The following is a 6,464-nucleotide window of genomic DNA, read 5'->3' as shown; positions in this document are numbered from 1 at the left end:
CCAACACACAGGAGCTTGCTGAGTTGGGGTAGAGGCTGCACGTCGCCACGCAGGCGCCTGCTCAACTGGTTGGAGTCTTGGCTGGCGCGGGCCTGGCAGTGGCTCTGCCAATGCCCTCGGCAAGGGTCTTGCCGGGGGCCGGTAAGGGTCTTGCCAGGGCATTGCGGTCGTCCCCGGTCGTCCCCGGTGTTGTGACCACGTAATGAATTCATGTCAATCGAAGAAATTATTAATTGTGATTAATTATTATATATCTTTGGCGATTTGATTCAAACACAAGAGATTTTATCTAGAAGAACGTGAATCCCTTCCATTTCTTATTAAAAACTGTCCATTTCATGGGCTGCCGTCTACAAAGAAAACCTCACACGCTGCTAGCAGGGAATCACCAATGGCCCGGGCCGACTAGCATGGCAGTAAGGGGTAGTAGATGCTTTTGCGGTTTAACTAGATTAAGAAAGTTCCACTATATATTAGTTGTGTATGTGTGTATATATTAGATCGTGTGGGATAAAAAAATTGTGAATAGTGTTTATGTACCCAAAGATGTCTTGCAACTGTGCTCCTTTTGATCATAAAGTGAATGTTCTCGCAAACATAGTATTCACATAAATTATTCCCCTTTTTCTGCATCATGCACTTTACGAGAATAGAATTCAATCAGATAAGAATCAATCATGATAATGGTATTGAAACTAGAATTAAAGATATGCATGGACGTAGCTACTACTACTTAATTACCTTGGACCGTTGCCATTTCAGCTTTGTCAATTTGAAATCACATGTGTCAAAGGAATGTTTACGCACTTTACTAAAAATTAAAGAATACAATACATACAGAGATGGAAAACAATTGTATGAAAACATAATTTAAGGAAATGTTTCACACTCAATGGAAAATTTACAAAGTCACCTAATAAAATATTCAAGTGTGCACTACTAGGGAAAAGCCTATACACAAAATCTTATCAGCAGCGCGCTTTAAAATCAGGCGCTGCTGCTAAGTAGCAGTAGCGCGGGTTTTTAACCCTCGCTACTACTAAGTTGATAGCAGTAGCGCTGGTTTTTTACCCTCGCTACTACTAAGCGGTCTCTACCATGCCCCCCGGGACATGCCATAGTAGTAGCGCGGGTTTTTAACCCTCGCTACTACTGAGTTGATAGTAGTAGCGCTGGTTTTTACCCCTCGTTACTACTAAGCGGTCTCTACCGTGCCCCTAGGCCATGCCATAGTAGTAGCGAGGGTTATAAACCCGCGCTACTACTATGTTTTTACCCCTCGCTACTACTAAGAGGTCTCAACCATGCCCCTCCGGGACATGCCATAGTAGTAGCGAGGGGTAAATTCCCTCGCTACTACTAAAGGTCCCATTTTGAAACTCTACCCCCACCCCACCCTCCCCCCACCCCCCCCCCCCCGTGGATCGCCTTTTCGGTTTTGTAAAAAGCAAAAGAAAATGATAAAAACTTCAAAAATTAAAATCCTTCGAGATGTAGTTATGTTACTACATCTACTAGTTAGGAAAATTTAAAAACTTAAATTCGGACATGTTTTGCAAAGAGTGTACGGAAAATATAAAACGGCTATAACTTTTGCATACGATGTTAGAAAAAAACGTATAATATATCAAAATGTTTCAAAAATTAAAATCCTTCGAGATCTAGTTATGTTACTAGATCTACTAGTTAGGAAAATTTAAAAACTTAAATTTGGACATGTTTTGCACAAAGTGTAGGGAAAATGTAAAACGGCTATAACTTTTGCATACGATGTCAGAAAAAAACATATAATATATCAAAATATTCAGCACGAAAATCCGCATACGGTGGAGACTGCCTACAGCCTGTTTGCAAATTTTTAGAATCCTCAAATTCTAAAAGGAAAAAAAGTTATGCTCAAATTTCAGTTTTTTTAATTTTGGTCAAATCTGGTCAAACTGTGGTCAAACTACTTATTCAAGAAGTGTTAGTGTTACTAAATAATTATTCAAGAATATTAGTGTTACTAAATAATTATTTAAGTTTTTTGGAATTTTGGTCAAATCTGGTCAAACTGTGGTCAAACTTTGGTCAAACTCCGGGATTATAGAAATATCAGTGTTACTAAATAATTATAGTTTTTAGAACAATAGTTTTAAACTCAAACAGCGAAATGTGTGACTTCATGCTCAAGCTAAAATCCCAAGGGTTAATAGGATTGACATCTTACTATTGTCAGGAAAACAAGAAGTGCAGACTTGGAATCGAGGGAGAATAGAACTCGGAAGTTAAGCGTGCTCAGGCTGGAGTAGTGAGAGGATGGGTGACCGTCCGGGAAGTTAGATGATTTGGAATGATGAGGGGTGATTAGAGATTAAATTGAGCAGCGATGAGGGTGATTAGAGATTAGAGGTTAAAATAATTCAGAAATTTGAAAATTCGCGCAAAAAATTCGAAAACAATTCCGCGGGTTAGTAGTACCGCGGGTTTTTACCCACTCTACTACTAACGGACGTAGTAGTAGCGCGGGTGGCACCCGCGCTGCTGCTATACATTAGCTGTAGCGCCTTATTAGTAGCGCCGGCCCCCGCGCTGCTAATAGGCCCAAAACCCGCGCTGCTGCTAGGCTTTTTCCTAGTGGTGGTGTATAATAAAATGTTTATGCAACTTCTGAAAATGTTTCAACGGGGGAATTTATTTTAGAACCATTATTATTAAGGTTTCGTCTTATGTGGAATTGTTTTAGTTTTCAAACTAAAAATTCAAACATGCCATGAAAACACGAACGGAATTTGTATGCCTTTTGTCGGGCCAGATCGACGTGACGCTACACAGATCCGACTAAATTTTTTATATAATATATTTTCTCATTAATTTTCAAAAATATTACGTTGACTTTATTTTTTAAAAAATAATACATAGTCATTCATCTGGTGGCCGACTGGATCCAGTCAGCCAATAGTAGGCCGATTAGTACCCTATCAGCTAGTAGCAGGCCGATTGGGCTCCAGCGGCTTACTGTTGGCCGACTGGAACTAATTGGCTTATAGTAGGCTGACTGAAACTAATTAGCTTTGTAACGCCCATGATGCGGCTATAGCTCCCACGTGTCGAGAAATGACTTAGAGGTATAACCGCATAGTGGTTTTGTCGCAAGAAGAGTCATCTTCACAAATATCCCATGTAATGAACAAGACATGGATAAATAGAGTTGGCTTACACTCGCTGCATCACACAATACATAAATAATGCATACATCATCCAAATACACTCATAGACAGACTACGGTCAAAACCAAAAGAAAAAGGAAGATAAACCCCAAATGCTAGATCCCCGATCGTCCCAACTGGGCTCCACTACTGATCATCCGGAAACGACACATAGTAACGATCGAGGTCCTCGTCAAACTCCCACTTGAGTTCGGTAGCATCACCTGCACTGGTATCATTGGCACTTGCAACTGTTTGGAAGTATCCGTGAGTCACGAGGACTCAGCAATCTCACACCCGTGAGATCAAGACTATTTAAGCTTATGGGTAGGATAAGGTAATGAGGTGGAGCTGCAGTAAGCGCTAAGCAAATATGGTGGCTAACATACGCAAATAGAGTAAGATGAGAGGATACACAATGGTCGTGAAACTATAAGTGATCAAGAAGTGATCCTGAAGCTACTTACGTTCAAACATACCCCAAACCGTGTTCACTTCTCGGACTCCACCAAAATTAGACCATCACGGCTCCACACGCGGTTGAATCATTTAATTAAGTCAAGTGTCAAGTTCTCTACGACCGGATATTAACAAATTCCCGTCTTCCACGTAACCGCGGCCACGACTCTCAAAATTATATACCCTGAAGGGGTGTCCCAACTTAGCCCAATACAAGCTCTCATGATCAACGAAGGATATTCCTTCTCCCGGAAAGACAAGAGTCTCGGGATCCCGGTTACAAGACATTTCGACAATGGTAAAACAAGACCAGCAAGACCGCCCGAATTTGCCGACAAATCCCGATAGGATCTGCACATATCTCGTTCACAAGGCACACCGGATTTGCAAGACATCGGGTTGGCATAGACCTTGGTTGCCCAGGGGGTGCCGGACATCGCTCAGGTTGGACCAACACTCAAAGGAGCACTGGCCCGGGGGTTTAAAATAAAGATGACCCTTGGGTCTACAGAATCCAAGGGAAAAGGCTTAGGTAGGAAAATGTAAAACCAAGGTTGGGCCTTGCTGGAGGAGTTTTATTCAAGGCGAACTGTCAAGGGGGTCCCATAACCCCAACCGCGTAAGGAATGCAAAATCAAGGAACATAACACCGCTATGACGGAAACTAGGGGCAAAAGTGGAACAAAACACCAAGCATAAAGGTCGAGCCTTCCACCCTTTACCAAGTATATAGATGCATTAATTAAAATAAGAGATAATGATTATGTCCCAACATATCCATGTTCCAACATGGAACTACCTACAAGGCACCTACAACTAGCAACGCTATAAGAGGGGCTGAGCAAAAGCAGTAACTTAGCCAAACAACGGTTTGCTAGGAAGGTGGGTTAGATGCTTGACATGGCAATATGGGAGGCATGATATAACAAGTGGTAGGTTGCGCGATATAGCGATAAAATGAACAACTAGCAAGCAAAGATAGAACTGATATCGAGGGTATGGTCATCTTGACTGCAAAGTTCTCTGAGTTGTCGAAAGCTTGCTCCTTGTTAGTGTACTCAATAGGTTCCTCGTTCACGCACTCGTCTCCTGGCTCTACCCAAAGCAAGAACACAAGCAACGGAACGACAATCAATCACGATGCAATGTACTAGCAACATGATGTAAGGCATGGCATGGAATGCAAGATATGATGTGCAATGCATATGGGTACTCTTGAAGGAAAAATATGATCAAGGCATCAAATTGTCAAAACAAGTATACTGCTGGAAAGATGAGGTGATTTCAGTCAAAATCTATATAACGATCACCAGAAACGGATGAACTGTTTGCAAATGACAAGCAAAACAAGAATGATGCAAATCCGCGATTAACAGCACCATTGCACCTAGAATGCAACAAGAAACTATGCTACAACATTCCAACATGGCAACAAAGCATATAACCATAAAGTACACATGAAGCTCTACAAATCATGAACACTAAGCTCCTGCTAGTTCTCACTAGAACAAGCTCAAAATAGCATAGCAAATATGCAAAAGATATCAGTTTCACAGACTTGGAGAAAATACTAACATGTAAAAACAACATCATAAGCAATGTTTAGAGCAAGCAAACAACATGCTACAGGAACATATCATGGCAAACAAAGGCATGGCATGCTAGTTCTAAACACATAGAACAAAACTCCCTTACTGAACTTTGGCCAAAGATGCATGGAAAATAATGTGGCATCCATGCAAACATGGCAAGTTATATGAACAGTATTAGACTCCACGATAGCCCCCCCCCCCCCCCACCACCACCCTTGGAAGGGTTCTGGGAGGGTTTTGGAGGCCCGCGACGTCGATAGGCGGCGTTGGCAGAAGATTTGAAGGCGCCGGGACCAGTTCCTCGGAATAGCTCGACGCACTGATCAAGGTTGGAGATCATGCCAAAGAGCTCATCAGTGGAGACAGGATCAGTTCACACATCGAGAGCAGAGATGATGGGCTAGTATTCCATGTCGAGACCGGCGATGATGAAGGATATGAGTTCATCTTCACCGATGTGTTTTCCTGTAGCCGCGAGTTCATCAGACAGCGCCCGCATCTGCCCAAAATAGGCGGCTGCGCTGAGGGAACCATTCTGGGCATTGGAGAGGGCAATACGGCAGTTGTTGATGCGAGACATGGATTCGGCTGAGAACATGTTTGTCAGGGCAGACCAGATGGCGTGAGAAGTCTCGAGGGAACCAACTTGCGCCAGGACTTCTTTGGAAAGGTTACAGAGCAAGTAGGCCACGCTTTGTTGATCTTGAATGAGCCATGGGTATGGGTGGGGTTCGGACCAATCTAATCGTTCCCGTCTGAGGATTTGGTGGTGATGGTTTTAGGTGGCTCGGGTAGGGTTTCATCAAGGTACCCATATAGCCCTGCTCCCATGATCTGGGAGCGAGCTTGGGCTCGCCAGAGGATGTAGTTGGTACGTATGAGAGGCTTGGAGATGGTGTTGTTCAGGCCGGTGGAGAGGAGTTGGCTGGAGGAGGCCAAGGTGCCGGAGATTGGAGGATGGGAAGGGTGCGGGCGAAATTTTTTGGTGTTGGCGATAGGATGGAGATGATGATCACTAGATGAGGAAGAGGGAGGCTCTGATTACCATGTTAGTTTATGTAAGCATCTCTACCCTCATAAAGAGGGCCGCGTGGTGTTTATATTGATTGGGAGAGACCCATTGTCGGTGTCAAAACCGGCGGATCTCGGGTAGGGGGTCCCAAACTATGCGTCTAAGGCGGATGGTAACAGGAGGCAGGGGCACGATGTTTTACCCAGGTTCGGG

At 43.4% G+C, this 6,464-nt stretch overlaps 1 non-coding gene across 1 annotated transcript; it reads right to left on the bottom strand.

Annotated features, from left to right (window-relative positions):
• Positions 1–5,566: 5,566 nt before the first annotated feature.
• Positions 5,567–5,699, bottom strand: LOC123063882 (small nucleolar RNA Z247). Its single transcript, XR_006430590.1, has one exon. It is a non-coding gene; the product is annotated as a small nucleolar RNA Z247 (small nucleolar RNA).
• Positions 5,700–6,464: the final 765 nt, after the last annotated feature.

The sequence above is a fragment of the Triticum aestivum genome, chromosome 3A (genome assembly GCF_018294505.1).
Source record: "Triticum aestivum cultivar Chinese Spring chromosome 3A, IWGSC CS RefSeq v2.1, whole genome shotgun sequence".
Classification (NCBI taxonomy): domain Eukaryota; kingdom Viridiplantae; phylum Streptophyta; class Magnoliopsida; order Poales; family Poaceae; genus Triticum; species Triticum aestivum.
Note: the sequence above shows the minus strand (reverse complement) of the source record. Positions and strands in the feature narration are given on the sequence as shown.